This window comes from Durio zibethinus, chromosome 10 (genome assembly GCF_047325235.1).
Source record: "Durio zibethinus cultivar Kanyao isolate XHJ-2024 chromosome 10, ASM4732523v1, whole genome shotgun sequence".
In the NCBI taxonomy this organism is placed as follows: domain Eukaryota; kingdom Viridiplantae; phylum Streptophyta; class Magnoliopsida; order Malvales; family Malvaceae; genus Durio; species Durio zibethinus.
In genome coordinates this window covers 18,199,968-18,221,222 of record NC_143171.1, presented here as the reverse complement: position 1 = coordinate 18,221,222, position 21,255 = coordinate 18,199,968, and the positions used below count along the sequence as shown (strand labels likewise).

Below are 21,255 nucleotides of genomic sequence, written 5' to 3'. Positions count from 1 at the left end.
AAAGATTGAAAGCAATTGTAGGCTTAGATCTTGACTTCAACAACTATCACTTGGGAAGTAAAAGAATGTAGCCATAAACTAAATCTAAAAGAACAAGAATGAAAACTTGAAAAATAAAAAGAACTTGAGAACAAAAGGAAAGTGATGGCTAAATTGCTTGCAAAGGCTTGAAACAATGCTTGCATAAAAATAAACTTGTAAAGCATGAAAGAGAGTGATGGTTGAAACTTGTAGAAAGTAAAAGAATGCTTGAATCAAACTTAAAAGTAGAAGTAAGCTTTGCCAAAATCAAGAAAATAAAAATGAGATTTGAAACTAGAACAACAAAGGAAAAGACCTTGAAAAAAATATTTCTTATATTGAAATAAAAGAATTTAAAGAACAAAAACTTAATTATTGGCAAATTTATCATCTAAGTCAATAACTAAACTAAAGAAATAAAAGAACTAATGAGCTAGGAACTAAAAAAGAGAAGAGAAATGAGGAATAGGATGATGGAATAGGGTGAATGGCTTTTCAATTTATAGAGTGGGATTTGACTAAGGGGTAGGATTTAAAAGATATGTTTTCAAATTCAAACTCTATGAGATAAGGCTCATCTTCATCTTCTAAGGAGGCATGACTAAATGGGCTCCTCTTGCTTGAGTGTGCTTGGCCGAATGGGGTCTTGAATGTGCAAACTTGGCCTTTGATTAATACTTGATTAAATTTTGATAAATCTTCTCTCTTAGATTTTGTCTAAGGCTTGAGATTTCAAGAATGGTTTATTTTTCTTTAATTATCTTGATAATTGTCTTGCAAATTCCTTTTCTTATCAAACTTTTTATTGGATGTGCTAAAGAGTCCATCATAAGCATAAACATTTTTGGTCGAATGTATCTAGTCTTTATTTTAGTGAAAATTGCATGAAATCCTTATTGAATGTCTTGGCCAAATGGTAGAGATAAGAATCCTTGTGCATGCTTAACTTAATCAAAAAGAGTTTTTCTTGGATAAAAACACCTTTAGCTGATCATGCAAGAGTCCATAGTAGCTTGAACTTCTTTAAATATCACACAAGTATGCTTGATCTCTTTTTGGAAGTGAGCTAGCCGAATGCATATAGAGTCATTATGTAAGCAAAATTCCTTCATGGCTAACCAAAGGAATCACACTTGAATCAAATCTCTTTTGGTCGAATATTCTCCTTGCATGCTTGCATGAAAATGAGCTTGAAATCCCTAAAATCATAAAAACAACATAAAAAGTACCAAAAATCATTCAAAAATTAAAATTTAGCACCATTTTTAGCATATAAAAACACTATAAAATTTGGTGCTATCATACCCCCAACACTTAAATCTTTGCTTGTCCTCAAGCAAAACCTCAAATCAATAAAACTAAATATCAATAAACATACTCATAACATCAAAAATTACATACAATTCCTATCATGCACTATTGCATAATACAAAGCTAACTATTGACATAGAGTTACAATAAATTCCTTCAAAAACAAGCTCTCAATATTTTATGTTCATTATACATATATATCTACTCAATCTTTAACTCATCATATAATTCAAGTAAAAAAGAATACAAAATACTTCATCACATTTTAATTCAAATATAGAATAGACTTCATACATTCACTTTTCCCATCCCTCTTCACTAATGTTAGACTTACATACTTGACTTAAGATCAAAAGGTCTTTTAGGCTTGTAATGTAAGGCTTGGATCAAGGTAGGAAAAAGAAAATTTTAGGCTTAAAAACCCCTAAACTTACTTTCTTTGAATTTCATGGACTTTAAACAATTAGGAGCTCTTTTTGAAACTTTGACATGTGAGTCATCACTTTATTCTTTGTATTTACAGCATTTTTTATGAAAAAAATACTTTAGCCATCTTTAATTTTTGTTAAGCTTTGCCTTTTTTTTTTTGCCATTTTCTTTTCATTCATTCCTTGCGCCTACCTTACTTCCAGATACATAAAAATGTCTATAATACACAAGTAAGCACAATTGGGTAAGATAAAACCAAAGAAAGGATATAATCAAAGAAAAGGCTTATTGGCTTATTAAGTGGCTAAATAAACAAAAAAAAGAGAATATAATAAGCTCAAAATATAGGTACTAGGGATGCATCATAATAGGTGGCTTGAAAAAGGCTTAAATGGTCTAAAGAATTGCCTAGATCATCTCTTAAGTCATATATAGTCTAGAATTTCAGCTCAAGGATTGAGTAAGTGAATTCTAGAGCACTTATTCATATCCTTAAATCTCATGCAAATCCACTTTTTACAAACTTTCACAAAAATCATAGCATTCCATATAAAAAGAATAGAAACGTATGCATAATAATCATATCCAAATAAAGACATGCTTAATAATTCTTTTCAAGTTCCACTTCATTAATAATTAAACCTCATATCATACTTTAGTCATTCTTGAAAAATATATGCAAATTCAACTAAGTGAGAATCATAATGAGATTTAGTATGTCAATTTTGTTTGAAAGCAAACATGGGATCACAATTTTCAAAAACATTTAAGTTCAAAAAGCATATTTCCCCCCCACCACACTTAAATTAAATAATATATCAAACAACAAAGGAAAAAAGAAACACTCCCTAAATTTACTTCAGAGTCGTATGTCCATGAAGCATCATCCTTGCTTCACTACATCTCTAAAAAAAATAACTCGAACAAAAACTTTAAAAACATACCTATTCTAAAAAAAATAATATTAAGAAAACAAAAGACATAGCCATTAAAGTAAAACTTGGGTTGCCTCCCAAACAATGCCAGTTTTGGTCAAGCTTAGCCATCTCTAAATCTATGGTTCATCTTGTCCTTTCAAAAGGGAGCTTACCTTGTTGCCTCTTTCTTTATGGAATGACATAAAGAAACTTGGTCTTAGGAGGTGTACCAACTTTTTTAATAGGAATAACACACATAAAACTTGAATTTCTTATAGGGTTGACATGACTAAAGGTAGTGGTTGCCAATGGTTTTGAATCTTAGGGTCAAAAGGTTTATCTATTAGGGTAGACTCTCTAAGGTTTTCTTATGCCTTGACTATATTTACATCATCTTCATTTCTAATTACACCATACCCTCCTATTACAAATTGTAACTTTTTATTTTTTTAATCTAAGGGTCAGGCTAGAGTTGTAGGTATCTATTAATGCTCTATCAATTAATACGAAAGGTTTTCCTAATAATAATAGAGCCTCATCATCCTTCATGTCTAAAATAACAAAATCTATAGGGAAAGCATATTTAACAACTTTTACAAGTACATTTTTCAAACTCCATTGTGGCAACTTAGTAAACTGGTCAGCAAATTAAAGTTGTACTTTGCAAGCTTCAACTCTCTACATCTTAGTTGCATAAAAATATCCATAAGCATTATATTTATACTAGAATCAAGATCACAAAAAGCATCATAAAATTTTAAATGTCCAATTTTGCAAGGAATAGTCTAACTCTCTAGATCTTATTATTTTTTAGGTAAGAGTTATTGAAATTTAAGGCTACATTCTTTAAAAAATTTGACTTTAACTCTTTAAGTTGCCCTTTGAATGCCTTAGGGTAGGTGGTGTTGTGGTGAAACATTGCTTATACATTCTAGCAATCATCATTGGCCTTGGTTGCACTTCTTCTTAGACTTCCTCATTTTTCTTTTCTTCTTCTTGTGGATCTTTTTCTTGGAAACCCTTCTTGAACTATTTCTTCTTGCTTAGGCTAAATGCTTTTTAATAATGCTCTTCATATTTGTAGTAGAACTTGCCCTTCTTTAGCAAACCCTTCAATGTACTCTTTAGGATCTTTTTCATATTTCATTTTAACAGTTTTTTCCTTAGGGTTTTCTTTAATATTTTCAGGGGCCTATAATGTCATGGGGTCAAAACCTTTTAGAATTTCTTTTCTAAATCTCAGGGGTTCTTTATCTTCTAATATGTTTTCCTTCCCCACAAAATCTACTTTAGTTTGCTTCATGAAACTGGGAAGGTTAACCATTATAGGTTCATCCATGAAATCATCCCTTTTATAAAAATCTCAATCCCATCATTTACCAAAGAATAGATAGTAGTACATCATTTCTTGCCTTGTCTTTTAAGGTTGGATTTAGTGTTGCTAGGTAGGGTACTTATAGGGTAGTTGGTTGTGGTTTAGCCTAGTTCACCTATTTGGTTCTCTAAGTTCTTGATAGATGTAGCTTGGCTTTGAATGTTGGCATTGTTGGCTTGCATCAACTAGATCGATATATCCTCAAAACTAAGTTCTTTTCTTAGAGTGGGTTGTAAGTTGGTGGATTAAGGCGGTAGTTGTTGTTTTAGTTATTGGTGGGTTGGTGGTTTGTTTGGTTCTAAGAAAACTTTGAGTGGTTTCACCATTCAGGATTGTAGCTATTACTATAGGGATTGTTGTTTGGCATAGATTATTGGATGTATTGGACATGTTCTATCTTAAATTAGCATCTTTCACTATAATGGGGACCTTTACATATATCACATGACATATAAGGGTTTTGGATAGCATTCACCTAGTTGGCTTGTGATTGGATACCTAAGGCTTCAATCCTTTTGGTGAGGGTGGCTAATTAGGAATTGATGAGTTGAGAGAATCTATTTCAAATAAACTAATAGACTTTTTACTTACCTTTCTTTTCATCCCCCACTTGTAGTTATTTGTAGCCATCTCTTTAATAGCTCATTTACTTTGTCAAGAGTCTTGCTCATTGTTGCCCCTCTAGTAGCTAAGTGATAGCACCAAAATATATATAATTTTTACATGTTAAAATGGTGCTAAAATTTTAAATTTTGGATGATTTTGAGTGCTTTTCATGTTATTTTCATGGTTTTAGGTTTTTCAAGCTTATAATTTCATTTCATGCAAGCACGTAAGGGAGGTGTTTGACCCAATTATGAAGCTCAATTATACCTTTTTAATTTACACATGCAATTCAAATCTCACTTGCACTCCTACAATATTTGGCCAATGCTAGTGCAAGGAAAAATTGAGCTCATTCAAAGAAGTTTGCAAGATCAAGAATTCTATAAAGCCTTATCATGTTTAGCCAATTCAAATCCAAGAAGACTCCATATAAATTAAATGCACAAAAACTTTATCTATTCAACCAAAGGAGAGAAAACATGATTAAAGAAGTTTAAGCTTACAAGAACACTAGAGATATTTGACCAAAGTAATTCCAAAGGAGCTATCATGTAGTTCTTCCATAATAGAGACTAGATGCATTCAACCAAGATGAGTTTGAAGCTTACCATGAAGTTTGTTGCTTAGCCTTGAAGAAATTCACTTGGAGTAGGATTTTATCCATTTAAAATTCATGAATTGGATAAAAATCCAATCGCTCTTAAAACTCCAAGCCTTAGTCGAATCCAATGGAAGATATTATCCAATATTTGATCAAAGGGCCAAGATTGATCCACCAAGAATCCATTCCACTAAGAACACTCAAGCATGGAAAGTCCTATTTGGCCATGAAATTTTGAAGACTAAGATAAAGCTCGTCTAATTATATTTGAATTGAAATCAAACACTTGTATAGCCTACTTGTATAGCCTATCGCCCTTAGTCGAACTTTCCACTATAAATAAAGAAACCATTTACTCATTTTCATCATCCTTCACTTCTTTTTTCTTCTCTCTTTTTTTTCTTTAGCTTTTTAGGTTTTTTTAGTTAGTTATTGGCTTAGGTGACAGATTTGCCAAAAATAAATCTCTTGTTTTCTTTAGGTTTTTTTAATTCATGAACTTTTATTACTTTCAAGTTTGCAATCTTGTTTTCTTTACTTTGAATTTGGCAATCTTTTTTTAAGATCCAAGTTTTGTTATTTTCTTGACAAGGTTTAGCCATTAAGTATTTTCTTATTCTTTAAGTTGTTTTCATGCAATCTTTGTTTCAAGATCTCTTTAAGCAATTCAACTACTACTTCAATTTTGTTATTTTCCAATATTTTGATTCTTTTTTATTAAAGTTAGTTTTTAGCATTACTCTTTTACTTCCCAAGTGATAGTTGATAAAGTTAAAAATCCTACCACATATTGTCTTTAATCTTTACTTGATCCTTGTAATCCTAAAATGCTAATTTCCCATTTGTTTAGATATAAGTTATTAGGCTTTCACTTTTGGTACTTGTAAGGAACCCAACATTCTATTCTATAATCTTTAAGAAGACGATACTGGAATACTCCATTTTATTACTTGATCTGTGCACTTGCGAGCTCTATATGAAAAGCAGCAATCAAGTTTTAGCATCGTTATTGGAGATTATAACGGTATTCATAATATTAATAAAGAATTCCTAAGCTCTTATAATCTAATCTTTTTTCTTTTGTTTTATTTATTTTTCTTTGCTTTTTTTTTTTATCTTTTCTTGTTTGCGTGAACAAATCCAAAAGTGTTCACTTAGCACCTGTTGATCAAGAAATTGAAAGGACCTTTCAAAGAAAAAAGAAAAACCTATCAACATAAAAACTAATCTAAAAAGGTAAAGCAAGGTAAGGCAAGGAAGGATGCAATGCAATTTATTCTTTAGAAGATGTTAGTATAGATGATTCTGATGAGGAGGATGATGAACCCATAGTAGTAAACCTACCCACTTTGTAAGACAACATGAAGTGGATTTCATAGGTAATGAGGATTATTTGGAGGATAAGGAATTGTTAAGATTTGGGACAAAAATTTTAGAGAGCTTTTACCCTATGGCATTAGAGGCCCTTAAAGACATTTAAACTTATGAGGAAGACCCTGAGAAAGAGATGTTGTAATGGATTATAAAGAGGATCCTAAAGAATATATTAAAGGGTCTTATGAAGAAGGGTAAATGCTACTACAAATAAGGAGACACTATTAGGAAACATTCAGCCTGGACATGAAAAAATTATCAAAAGTGAGTTGATCCAAAATGATCAAGGAGAAGAAGGTAATGCAAAAAAAGATCCTTAAGAGAAAGATCATAAAAAAGAAAAAGAGGTCTAAGAAAAAGTTTAACCAAGACCTAGGATGACTACTAGAATGTATAAGTAGTGTTTTAATATAGTACCACCTGCTCCAAGGCCTATTCAAAAGAAGCTGCTCAAGAAATTGAAAGAAGTTACATTCTTAGAAGATTGCAACCCTGAACTTCAATAACTTTTACCTAGAAAGCAAAAAGATCTAGTGAGTTTTACTATATCTTACAAAGTTGAAAAGTTAAAATTCTTTGATGTTCTTTGTGATCTTGGTTCAAATATAAATCTAATCCTATGAATATTTTTGTGTAGCTAGGTTATGGAGAGTTGAAGCCTACCCAGTTTAATATTAAATTTGCTTATCAATCTGCTAAGTTGCCAAAAGGGATGTTGAAGAATGTTCTAATGAAAGTTTGAAAATATGCTTTCCTTATGGATTTTGCTATCTTAAACATGAAAGATAATGAGACTCCATTACTGTTAGGAATACCTTTCTTATTTATTGTCAAGGCTTTAATAAATGTTTATAATGCTAACCTTACCCTTAGATTTAGAAACAAGAAGTTGCAATTTGTATTTGTAAGTTATGGTATGCTGAGAAATGAAGAAGGTATTGTAGACACCCCAATCTGTCCGGGGTCTACATTTGATTTTTGTTAAAAATAAAAAAATAATAAAATGAGAAAAAATGAGAAAAATAAAAAAATACGGGGTGAATTTGGGTAGGATTGGGTTGAGGAATTAAAACCCAGAAGTAAAACCTAGAAGGGATTGAAATCCCATTCTATTTAGGGTTCTCAGATTTGAGACCCTATAAATATAGGCTTGAGTACAAAGAAAAAGGACACACAAGAAGTAGAGAGAGAAAAAAAACACTAGAGAGTAGAAATTAGAAAACAAACAAAAGTAGGAAGCAAAAAAAATTTTAGGAGTTTTTTTGATAAAAAATTTTTATGGAAATTTTTTGAAAATTTTCCAGATTTCGACAAATTTTTCGATGCTGGTTGAATTTTTTGGTGAGTTTTTCGATGTCGGTTGAATTTTTTGTCAAGGTTTTCTAGAATTCGGTGAGATTCTGGTAAGTGTTGAATTTTTTTACGATCATTCGGTGAGCCAACCCAGATTTCAGTGATGTTTCCTAAAATCTGGTTGAAGTTCAACTGGAGTTCATCTAGTTAGAGAGAGAGGAAGAGAAGAAAAAAAGGGGAAAAAAGAAAAGGGGAAGGGAGATCTAAAACAAAAATGTTGAATTTGGGTTATTTATATCCCCATCGAAATGGCATCGTTTTAGAGTTTAGTAAACCCCAGGATCCGTGCATTTTGCCATTTGGGCAACCCAACTCAAGTGCCAACCCACTTCTGACCCACTTACCAGTCGATCTTTAAAGCTGAGCCGAGCCGAGCTGAGCCAATTTCTCCTGAGCTGCGTCTTTGAGCCACCTTTTATGCTTGAAATTGAGCCGCGATAAGGTTTTTTTTTCATTTATTATTATTATTATTATTATTATTATTATTTCTGCTTATTTATTTATTGATTGAATTGAAATTATTTATTTATTTAAGTGAGCATTCCTTAATTTTTCAATGATTTTCTTAAAATAAAATTTTCAAAAAAAATATTTTTAAAGAAAAGTTAAAAGTATCAATTTTTCTTGAAAATAAAATTTAAAAAAAAAAAACATTTTTAAGGAAAAGTTGAAAGTATCAATTTTCCTTGAAAATAAAATTTTCAAAAAAAAAAACTTTTAAGGAGAAGTTGAAAGTATCAATTTTCTTTGAAAATAAAAAATTTTTAAAAAAATGTTTTAAGGAAAAGTTGAAAGTATCAATTTTCCTTGTATAAAAGCATGATTTTTTTTCTTAAAAAAAAAAGAGATCTATATCAAAAGTTGAATCATCATTTCTTTTTCTTTTTGTCTTTTTTTTTTGTTAAATAATCCAACAATGGAGCCTCTACAAGTGAAACAGTAGTTTTCTTGTATACTCTTGAGGTGAGAAATTTTTTTTAATTTTTTGCCAAAAGTATTGGAGTCAATTAAGAATAATTTTCAATAATTAATTACTTGGTAAAGTTTTTAAGGCTAATGGATAACATAAAATCGAACTAGTACCATCTTTTGATAGACGATGTGAGGGTGTTATAACCTTCCTCACACGTAACCGTACTCTCGAACCTAGTTTTGATTTCGCAGACATTGAATCTATCTTTTAAAGATACCTAAGCCAAACTTAGGATTTTTTTTAAAAAAGGGACAGATTCAATTAGGTGGCCAATCACACCTAAACAAAAAGATTGATGGTGACTCCTTAAGTTAATGTCTAGTGATAGATCCTCGGATCTAGACGTTGTGACAGTTTGACGACTCCACTGGGAAAAAGTCGAGAGTCAAGCCAGCAAATAAATTTTTGTTATCCAAAAAGCCTAATAAAATTGAATTCTTTGTAAGGATTTTTTTTATCCATTCATTTTTTTATCTATATTGCTAGCCATGTCATTGATATACAAGTGCATAACATAAGTTCTATTCCTGAGCTCCGTCCCTCTAGGAGGGAGTAAAGCACCTATGCTTTCGTGAGGTTTTAATGCCTCCGCAGCGGCTAGCCTGTAATAGGTGATGATTAGATTGCCTTACTAGTCTGTGATGGACTATGATTTAAGGAACAATTTGGGAACCTTTAGTGGTCAAAATCTCCTAACCATGCATATAATCAACACCTAAGGGGACCAGTCTTAGGATAGAGCCATTCCTACCCAATGATAGATGTTTTTGTGATATATGGTCATCTAATCATTTTTTCTTGACTTTGAGTATTTGCATTATCATGTCATGCATCATTTTCATTGTGATATTTAACATCGTGCATCTGCATCAGTTTCATATTTCATTTATGCATCAACATACCAAACATAAAGTATAGCATAACATAGCATTTCTCATCCTAATTATGGTGCTTAAGGTTCAAGGATAGCTCCACCAAGTAACCTCACTCACCAATACAATACAAAGGCTCAAGCCAGACAGATAGAATAAAAAAATTTCAATCGTCTTGAGAGGATAAAGAAAGCCTAAGAGAACCTTAAAGGGGAATTAAATAGAATTCTAGAGGCCTTAAACAAGTTAAATAAAGGAAAGGCAATAGAGGATAATGCTAGCCAATAAGACCATCCCTCATAAGAAGAGTATATTTCACTGTACCCTTCTGGTTTTGGGCTACATCAAGCCCAACCCACACAAGGTCCACTACCACAGCAGTTCACCTATTCTATAGGGTACACATACCTTAAAATGCCATCAATTTCAAATTGACCATAGTACCAAAGCTATATAAATCTTATCTTTATGAGAAGGTAGTAGAACCAATATCAGTCTCTAATTTGAATGATCTGGATGAGAAAGAAAAGCTAAGGCTAAAGGAAAATGAGGCTTTAAAAGTTTCAAAAGCTGAACAAAAAATAAACTTGTTAGAGGAAAGGTTATGGGCCATAGAGGGTATTGGCTTTTATGGTTCAGTGGATGCTGCTGGACTTTGTGTAGTCCTAGATGTGGTTATTCCTCTAAAATTCAAGGTTTCGAAGTTTGAAAAATATGATGGTACAAAGTGTCCAATGACCCACATTACTATGTACTATCGAAAAATGGTCACCCATGCTAATAATGAGAAGCTATTAATGCATGTATTCCAAGACAGCCTCATTAGCTCTGCTACTGGGTGGTACGTCTAACTGGATAAGATTCGTATTCGTTCTTGGAGTGATATGGCCGATGACTTCATTAGTCAATACCGATATATCATAGACTTAACCCCTGATTGCCTTTCCTTGTAAAATATGGAAAACAAGGTGACTGAGTCATTCAAAGAATACGCCTAGAGGTGAAGGGACATGGCTACTCAAGTGCAACCTTTTTTGACTGAGAAAAAAACTACAGTATTATTTTTCAGCACCCTAAAATCTCCCTATTATGAAAAAATGATAGGGAATGCAACAAAAAAATTCACTGACATAGTGATTCAAGTGAAATCATCGAGAATGCCATTAAAAATGGCAAGTTAAAAAGAGGAAAAACCAAGAAGGCATCAGAGAAAAAAGAAATTGAAGCTCAAGTAGTGAACGTTGATAGACAGTTTAAGGGATATCAACCTTATCCACCACAAGGTTACTCTCCATACCATCATGCTGTGAACAATACCTCATACCAGCCCATGCCATAACCATCTTACTCATCCACATACCAGCCTATTTTTAACTCCCAAGCTTCTACATATAGCCTTAACATTCAACCTCTTGCAACACTTTAAATTCATCATATTAGCCTGGCAAGTGGTTCATGAAAGCAACGAATTACTCGAGAAAAACTTGTATTTGATCCAATCCCCATGACTTATACGGAGTTATACCGAGAGCTCTATAACAGCCACTTGATTACCCCTAGCCATGTAGAGTCACTTAAGCCACCCTATGCCAAGTGGTATGATCCTATAGCTCACTGTGACTACCACTATGGAATTGCTGGCCATTCCATTGAAAATTGCACTGCTCTAAAGCATAAGATGCAACGGTTGATTAAGGATGGAATGGTAAGTTTTGATCAAGGAGGAGCAACAACACCTAATGTTAGTGGCAATCCATTACCTAGCCATAATGTCAATGTTCTAAGTGAGAATCAAGAACACATTGATCCGAAAAAGCCTAGAGAGTTGCAATGAATTAGGGAGCAAGATATCAATAAAAATCCTCTACCTGATTGCACAGGGACATAATTTTGGAGAATAATGATAAGGCTGGTTGAAAGTTTCTTTTCATTTTAGGATTTCTTTAGAGTAATGTTAGGATTTGTTTTACACAATAGGATTTCATTTGTTATCATTTTAATAGAGGCAAGTTAATGCATTTCATTACATTTTCTCTTTCATTCAACCATTGTTCCATGCTTTGTTCCCTTTCATAACTTTTCATTCCTATTCTCAAATTTTAAATGATGAATGTTTAGACAATGATAACAATAATTTTGGGATTTAATTTTGAGAACTCATTCACATTGATTTAAGGAGACTATTTGGACAAAAAAAGCTAGCTACTAGCAGATGTTGAATAGATATATTTTGAGGACATGCAATCTTTTGTACAGATCCATGAGCTTGTTTTTGTTTAATAGATGATCTTCAAAGAAACATTCACATTTGGGATGAAAAATGGCCATCTTTCTTTACTATTTGAAAAACCATTTATTGCTACCCTTTTGGACCTACTATGATTTCTTTTCTTAAAGAACCTTGACCAATGATCAACCTCGACACTAAGAGGTAATTTTTGAAAAAGAAAAAGGATAAAAGATCCCGAAAGGTCTCAAAAAAGAAAAAGTAAGAAAAAAGAAAAGAAAAGAGAAAAATAAATGTCACACATGATTTGGGGCAAAGTAATGAGAGTTGTTTTGTGAGAAATGAGATGGAAAAGGAAAAAGTAGTGATATGATGTAGAGTAGGGCAAAATGCCAAGCTATATCAAGTGATGATCCTTTGGTTTGAACCTTTTAAACACAAGTTTTAAGCCTATCCATTTTTTTCATGACCCTTCACCATGGCCTACATTACAACCTTGAAAATCCATTTGGATCAAATGTGAATGCTCGAATTGAATGGTCATATGTTGGGCTAAGGCATGCTCATGATGGAATGATAAAATCATGCTTGGTTGCTCTAAAGATTGATATGAAAGATGGGTGAACAAATGAAGGAAGGAAAAAAAAGAAAGAAAAAGAAAAAGAAAAAAAATAGAAAAGAGAGAAAATGAATACTTAAATTGAAAACCCAAAAGGGTGATTTGGGTAGAAAAATCTTTAAACTGAGAACTAGATAAACGGTTCACATGGATAAGAAATCAAAAACATTTGAAGATCCTTCAAAGCTAGAGCAAAGTTCAATGAGCTTAAAATGACTTCGACAGTCAATGGAATGACCTTTTGAAAAAGAATCCTGGATTAATGTTTAGAATTGTTTGAATATTTATTGTTTGGATATACCAGGCATCCCAATGACATGCTTCCAACTTGTTTCTGTCCTTATTTGTTTTTGTGCTAAACCCATTCCTCATTGATTATCTTTCTCCCAATTCACCTCGTACTCTCTTATTGCTGTATCCTTGGAATAAATTGAGAAAATGTATGATTGCATTATATTTGTTATGATCTCAAATGATGACAGATAAATGAATATGTGTTTAAAAGATTCTTACATTCTTTTAAAAAAAACCAAGATGATAAGAGAAAAATAAAGAGATGATAGGAACCTAAAAAAGGATTATTTGAGAAAAGTGGAATGACTAAGTGATGAATATAAGGATGAATTGATTGATATAACCTGTCAATGGTGATCAAGTGCTGAACATAATGTGGATTGGGGGATAGAATTTATTCTAAAATGGCTAGTCCTGAGAAGCCTGTGAATGGTGGTGAAAATAGTGTGGATCAATGGATAAAATTTATGCTAAAATTGCTAGTATTGAAGAGCTTGTGAGTTGTGATTAAACAACATGGGGTAGTAGATGAAACTTGTGCCAGAATTGTTAATACTGAAAAGCCTATGGATGGTGATCAAATGATGAAAATAATGATGATCAGCTAATGAAGCTTATTCCAAAGTATTGAAAAACTAAACAAGGAGAAAATGTGAGATGGTAGAGTCTTGAGAACCATGTTACCACATTAGAATTTCATGACATGGACATCCGTATTACATGCATTATGTCTAGATTGTTGTTTGAAGAATATTTGAAATTTTGGTCTGGCTATGCATTTGCATGTGAATAATAGTTAAGAATATGGCATTATGAGAATCTAGATTGTTGCATTTACATCATTAAGAAGCATTTACATCATTGATCATGACATTCATTGTATGCATAATTTTAAGTCACTGAGAATCTTTTGATGAGAATTTTTAAGTTCTCAAAGGAGAATCTTTGAATTTTAAATGAGAATCATTAAGGTATGAAACCCAAAATTTGTCGAATGTGAATCTTCGAACTCAAATGAGAATCTTTGAATTTCAAATGAGAATGTTTGAAGTCTGAAACCCAAAATTTGTTGAATGTGAATCTTAGAACTCAAATGAAAATGTTTAAGGTGTGAAACCCAAAATTTGTTGAAGTGAATCTTCAAACTCAAATGAGAATCTTTGAGTTTCAAATGAGAAACTTTGAGATGTGAAACTCTAAGATTTATTGAATAAGAACCTTTGAACTCGAATGAAAAGCTTTGAACTTTTGGATGTGAACCTCCAAAATTTGAATGAGAATCTTTAGATGTTGGATGCGAGTCTTGTAATTTACGAATGTGCATCTTGAGATCTTGCAAATTTGTATTCTTGTGAAACTAAAATTTTGATAACCAAATTTTAGTGAATTCTTACAAAGTTGAAAGGTTCTTATGAATTTGATCCTTCTATTTTCAAACTCAAATTGTGAATCTTTAAGTTTTTCATTACAAATTTCATCAGATCTGATCTATGACTTTGCTGGACATGATTATCAAGAAGAATTTTTATTTTCCAAAGTTGTGGTGCCTCTGTTTAGAGGAGTAATTTATTTTTCAAAGTTGTAGTTGCCTCTATTTAGAGGAGTAATTTATTTTTCAATTTATTTTCCAAAGTTATGGTGCCTCTGTTTAGAGGAGCAATTTATTTTCCAAAGTTGTGGTTGCCTCTATTTTGAGGAGCAATTTATTTTTCAAAATTATGGTTGCCTCTATTTAGAGAAACAATTTATTTTCCAAAGTTTTGGTGCCTCTATTTAGAGGAGCATTTATTTTTTCAAAGTCGTTGAGCCTCTGTTTAGAGAAGCTTTGTTTACCTTTTTTTAAAAAAAAGATAAAAAAAAAACAAAAAAAAGGAAAATAGATGTGTCAAGTTGATTGGGGTTGTCTATGTCTTTGCACAATTCCTGTTTCACAAAAAATGTGCAAAGAGGGGCAGTTGTAGACACCATAATTTGTTCGGGGTCTACATTTGATTTTCTTTAAAAATAAAAAATAATAAAATGATAAAAAAAAAAAGGGTTAAATTTAGGTAGGATTGGGTTGAAGAATTAAAACCCAAATCCTATTATGTTTAGGGTTCTTAAATTTGAGACCCTATAAATATAGGCTTGAGTACACAGAAAAATGACACATAGAAAGTAGAGAGAAAACAGAAATACTAGAAAGCAAAAATTAGAAAACAAAGAAAAACATAAGCAAAAAACATTTTATGAGTTTTTTTGATAAAAATTTTTTTTGGAAATTTTTTGGAAAATTTCTAAATTCCAACGAAATTTTTCGGTGCTGGTTGAATTTTTTGGTGAGTTTTTTTACACCAGTTGAATTTTTTGACAAGGTTTTCTAGAATCCGATGAAGATTTTGGAAAGCATTGAATTTTTTTACGATCGTCCAATGACCCAGCCCAGATTTCGATGATTTTTTCCAAAATCTGATTGAAGTTCAACTAAAGTTCATCCAGTTAGAGAGAGAAGGAGAGAATAAAAATGAGGGAAAAAAGATAAGGAGAAGGGATATCTGAAACAGAAAGGCTGAATTTGGGCTATTTATACTCCCACCAAAACAGCGTCAATTGGAGCTTAGTAAACCCTAGGATCTACGCGTTTTGCCATTCAGGCGACTTGACCCAAGCGCCAACCCACTTTTGACCCACTTACTAGCCAATCCTTGGAGCCGAGCCGAATCGTACCTTCGAGCCACCTTTTGTGCCTGAAACTGAGCTGCTTCAGCCATGGAGTCGAATCGTGCCAAGGTTTTTTTTGTTCATTTATTATTATTATTATTATTCTTACTTATTTATTTATTGATTAAATTGAAATTATTTATTTATTCAAGTGAGCATTCCTTAATTTTTCAATGATTTCTTAAAATAAAATTTTCAAAAAATATATTTTTAATGAAAAGTTGAAAGTATCAATTTTTTTTAAAATAAAATTTTAGAAAAAAAATAATTTTAAGGAAAAGTTAAAAGTATCAATTTTTCTTGAAAATAAAAAATAAAAAAAAATTTTTTTAAGGAAAAGTTAAAAGTATCAAATTTTCTTTGTATAAAAGCATCGGTTTTTTTTTTTTTAAAAAAAATGATCTATATCAAAAGTTGAATCATCATTTCTTTTTCTTTTTGTCCTTTTTTTTAGTTAAATAATCCGACGATGGAGCCTCTGCAAGTGAAATAATAGTTTTCTTGTATACTCTTGAAGTGAGGGAATTTTTTAAATTTTTTGCCAAAAGTATTAGAGTCAATTAAGAATAATTTCCAATAATTAATTACTTGGTAAAGTTTTTAAGGCTAATGAATAACACGAAATCGAGCTGGTACCATCTTTGATGGGCAATGTAAGGGTGCTATAACCTTTATCACACGTAACTGTACTCTCGAACCTAGTTCTGGTTTTGTAGACATTGAATCTACCTTTTAAAGATACCTAAGCCAAGCTTAGGATTTCTCTTTAAAAAAGGACAGATTCAGTTAGGTGGCCAATCGCACCTAAACAAAAAGATTGGTGGCGACTTCTTAAGTCAATGTCTAGCGATAGGTCCTCAGATATGGACATCATGATAGGTATCAGTGCAATCAAAGAAAAGGAGACCTTGAAAGAGTTTAACCTAATAGATAAGCTTTTTGACCCTCTAAAATATTTAGTAAACTCTAGGTCCAGTCATGTTAACCTTTCCAGAAATTTAAGCTTAGTATATGTGATCCCTACAAAAAAGCTAGCCCACCTCTTCAAACTAAGTCTGTTTATGTCATACCATAAAGAAACAAGCAACAAAGTAAGCTTCTTACAAAGGGGTAAGATGATTCCTCATAGATTTAGGGATGGTCAACCTTCACCAAAATTAGCACTACTTGGAAGGAAACCCGAGTTTTACTTTGACGATTATGATTTTTAAGATAGGTATGTTTTTAATGTTTTTGTTTGAGTTTTTATTTTTTTTCTTAGGAATGAAAAGAAGTAAGGAGGATGCCTTATGACATTCGGCCTTATGTAACTTTAGGGAGTATTTCTTTTTCCTTTGTGCTTTCGATACATGATTCCATTTAAGTATAGGGGAAAAGAAAACTCTTTGATTTTGAAATCTTGACCAATCTTTGCTTTCAAACCAAATTAACATGTTAAATATCATTATGATGTTCACTTAGTTGAAATTCCACATATTCTCTTAAAGTAACTAAATTATGATATAAAGTTTAAGTATGGATATGGTGGAACTTGAAAGGAATTCTTAAGCATGTTTTACTTTGGATATGATTTTTACACATGCATCTCTATTCTTTTTATATGAAATGTTATGATTTTGTGAAAGTTTATAAGATATGGAATTGTATGAGATTTAAGATATGAATAAGTGTTCTAGAATCACCTACTTAATCCTTAAGGTGAAACCCTAGACTGTATTTCACTCAAGAGATGATCTAGGCAGTTTTTTGGACCATTTGAGCCTTTTTCAAGCCCACCCTGTGATAATACATCCTTAGTACCCTTATTTTGAGCCTTTTATATTATATCCCTTTTCTTTGTTATTTTGCCACATTACAAGCCCAATAAGCCTTTTTTATTATTATTATCCTTTTTTTTGTTTTACCTAGCCCATTGTGCTTGCTGGTGTATTATGGAAATGTTTATAATTTTAAGAGGAAGGGAGGTGCAAGAAAGATTGAAAGAAAGATTAAAACGGCAAAAACATGAAAGGCAAAACCCAATAAAGCCAAAAGTGGCTATATTTAAAAAAATTTCTTGAAAACAAAAAAAGAATAAAGTAATGTCTCACAAGTCAAAGTTATAAAAAAAGCTCTCATTTGTTCAAAGTATGAGAAGTTCAAAGGAAGTAAGCTAAGGGTTTTTTAGCCTAAAAGTTCCTTTTTTCCTACCTTGACCCAAGCCTTACATTACAAGCCTAAAAAACATTTTAATCTTGAGTTGAATATGTAGATCTAACATTAATGGAGAAGGATGGGAAAAGTGAACATATAGAGTTTATCCTATCTTTGAATTAAAATGTGATAAAGTGTTTTACATTCTATTTGCTTGAGTTATATGAATGAATTAAAGATTGTGTAGATTCGTGTGTATAAATAGCATAAGATTTTGAAAGCTTGCTTTTAAAAGAAATTCTTGTGACTCTATGTTTATTTTTAACTTTGTATTATGCAATAGTACATGATAGGAGTTTTGTATAATTTGATTTACGATTTTACTTGAGGACAAGTAAAATATTTAAGTATGGGGGTGTAATAGCACCAAAACATATATAGTTTTTACATGTTAAAATGGTGATAAAATTTAAAATTTTGGTTGATCTTTAGTGTTTTTCATGTTATTTTCATAGTTTTATGTTTTTTAAGCTCAAGACTTCATTTATGCAAGCATGCAAAAGAGATGTTAAACTCAATTATGAAAGCTTAATACCACCCCTTCATCCACACACATGCAATCAAAACCCATTTCGACTTCTAAAATATTCAGCCAATCTAAGTGTAAGGAAAAGTAGATCTCATTTGAAGAAGTTTGCAAGACCAAGAACTTTCTAAAGCCTTATCATGTTCAGCCAATTCAAATCTAAGAAGACTTTATACAAATTTAAATGCACAAAGACTTTATCTATTTAGCCAAAAGAAAGGAAACATGATTGAAAAAGTTCAAGCTTACAAGAACACTAGAGATATTAGGGCTAAAGCAATTCCAAATGAGCTATCATGTATTTCTTCCACAATAGCGTTTAAAGCTTACCATGAAGTTTGTTGCTTAGCCTTGAAGAAATTCAGTTGGAGTAGGATTTTATCCATTCAAAATTCAAGAATTGGATGAAAATCCAATTGCTCTTGAAAGTCTAAGCTCTAGCTGAATCCAAAAAAGGAGATTATGCAAGATTTGATCAAGATGCAAGCAAAGGCCAAGATTGATCCATTGAGAATCCATTCAGCTAAGAACACTCAAGCATGGAGAGTCCCATTTGGCCATAAATCTTTGAAGACCAAGATAAAGCTCATCCAATTGTATTTGAATTGAAATCAAATGCTTGTGCAATCTATCCCCTTAGCTGAACCTTTCACTATAAATAGGGAAGCCATTCACTCATTTTCATCATCCCTCATTTCTCCTCTCTTCTCTCTTTTTTTTCTTTTGTACTTTAGTTATTTTAGCTAATTATTGGTTTAGGTGATAGATTTGCCAATAACAAAGCTTTCGTTTTCTTTAAGTTCTTTTAATTCAAAAAGCATTTTATTCAAGATCTTTTCTTGTTTTCAAGTTTGCAATCTTGTTTTCTTTTCTTTAAATTCGACAATCCTTTTTCAAGATCCAAGTTCTTTTATTTTATTTACAAGATTTGACCATTAAGTATTTTCTTGTTATTAAGTTTTTTTCATGCAATCTTTGTTTCAAGATCTTTTTAAGCAATTCGGCTACTACTTCAATTTTGTTCCTTTGTAATATTTTGACTCTTGTTTTATTAGAGTTAGTTGTTGGCATTAGTCTTTTACTTCTCAAGTGATAGTTAATGAAGTTAAGAACCTTGCCACACATTGCATTTAATCTTTACTTAATCCTTGTAACCCTAAAACCTTAATTTCCTATTTGTTTAGATATAAGCTATTAGGCTTTCACCTTTGGTACTTGTGAGCAACTCAACATTCTATTCTATAATCCTTAAGGAGATGATACTAGAATACTCCATTTTATTACTTGATTTTTGCACTTGTAGGCTTTATACAAAAAGTAGCAATCATTGAGTCTAAAGTGGTTCTCATGGTTGGAGTGAAACCATTGTAAACGATCTAGATTTAGAGCCTTTGGGGTAATATATAGTGTGAGCATTTTCTTAACAGCTCCTTGAATTGTTTCCATCCATCATATAGCATTTCACCATTTGCTTGTAGAAATATGGTGATCTCTTTCCTTAGTTTTGCAGTTTAAACTAGTATAAAGAATTTGGCTAGAAACTTTTGAACCAAATCATCTCATGTGGTGATTAAACCAGATGGTAATGATGACAACCAACTTTTACCTTATCCTTGAGAGATAAATGAAATAATCTTAGTCTAATAACTTTATAAAAAATACCATTATAGCGAAAAGTATCACGTAATTCAAGTTAAAAAGGTGAAAATTAGATTATCGCTTGGTAACCCTCTAAACTGCACAAAAGTTTAGATTGTTTGTATAATTAAAGGCTTGATCTTAAAGTTATTGGCATGAAAAGTTGGCTTTCTAATGGATGGTTGAAAACCATCCACATTGGGAATCACATAGTCCCTTAAGGTTCTTTGACCTTCATCATTTACATTAGCCATTGGTGTTGGTCTAGGTGGTGTTCGTTCTTCTTTCCTTCTTCTTCTTTTGAATGTTTATTCAATTTCTTGATCAACTGGAGCAAAGTCAACATTTTTAGATCTATGCATGCAAATAGGAAAATATCAAAGAAAAGTAAATAAATAAAAAAGGTTTAGATTATAAAAGTTTAAGAAATCTTTATTGATAGTGAGAACATTGCTGTAATCCCTGGTAACGATGCTAAAAATTTAATTGCTACTTTTTGTATAACCTGTAAATGCATAGATCAAGTAATAATAATAGAGGTATTCTAGTATTATCTCCCAAGGGATTATAAATTGTAATGTTGGGTAGTTATTCAAGTACCAATGATAAAAGCCTAAAATCTTATATCTAAATAATTGAAAATTTAGGGCTATTTGCAAAACAAAAAAAAAGGAAATAAAGAGTTGAAAACAATTGTAGGCTTAGATCTTGACTTCACCAACTATCACTTAGGAAGTAAAAGAATGCTACCACAAACTAGATCTAAAAGAACAAGAATGAAAACTTAAAAAATAAAGAAAACTTGAAAAATAAAGAAAACTTGAGAACAAAAATAGAATGATGGCTGAATTGCTTATAAAGGCTTGAAACAATGCTTGCATAAAAGGAAACTTGTAGAACATAAAAAAAAGTAATGGTTGAAACTTGTAGAAAGTAAAAGAATGCTTGAATCAAACTTAAAAGTAAATGTAAGCTTTGCCAAAATCAAGATAATAAAAAACAAGGTTTGAAACTAGAATAGTGAAATACTTCCTATATCGAAATAAAAGAATTTAAAGAATAAAAGCTTTGTTATTGGCAAATTTGTCACCTAAGCCATTAACTAAACTAAAGAAATAAAAAAAACTACAGAACTTAGAACTAAAAAAAAAAAAAGAGAAATGAGGAATGGGATAATGGAATAAGGTGAATGGCCTTTCTATTTGTAAAGTAAGATTCAGCCAAGG

At 31.6% G+C, this 21,255-nt stretch overlaps 1 non-coding gene across 1 annotated transcript; it reads left to right on the top strand.

Moving 5' to 3' along the window:
- The first annotated feature begins 19,789 nt into the window (after nt 1-19,789).
- Nucleotides 19,790-19,896, top strand: LOC149516514 (small nucleolar RNA R71). The gene has a single exon (XR_016346012.1). It is a non-coding gene; the product is annotated as a small nucleolar RNA R71 (small nucleolar RNA).
- Nucleotides 19,897-21,255: the final 1,359 nt, after the last annotated feature.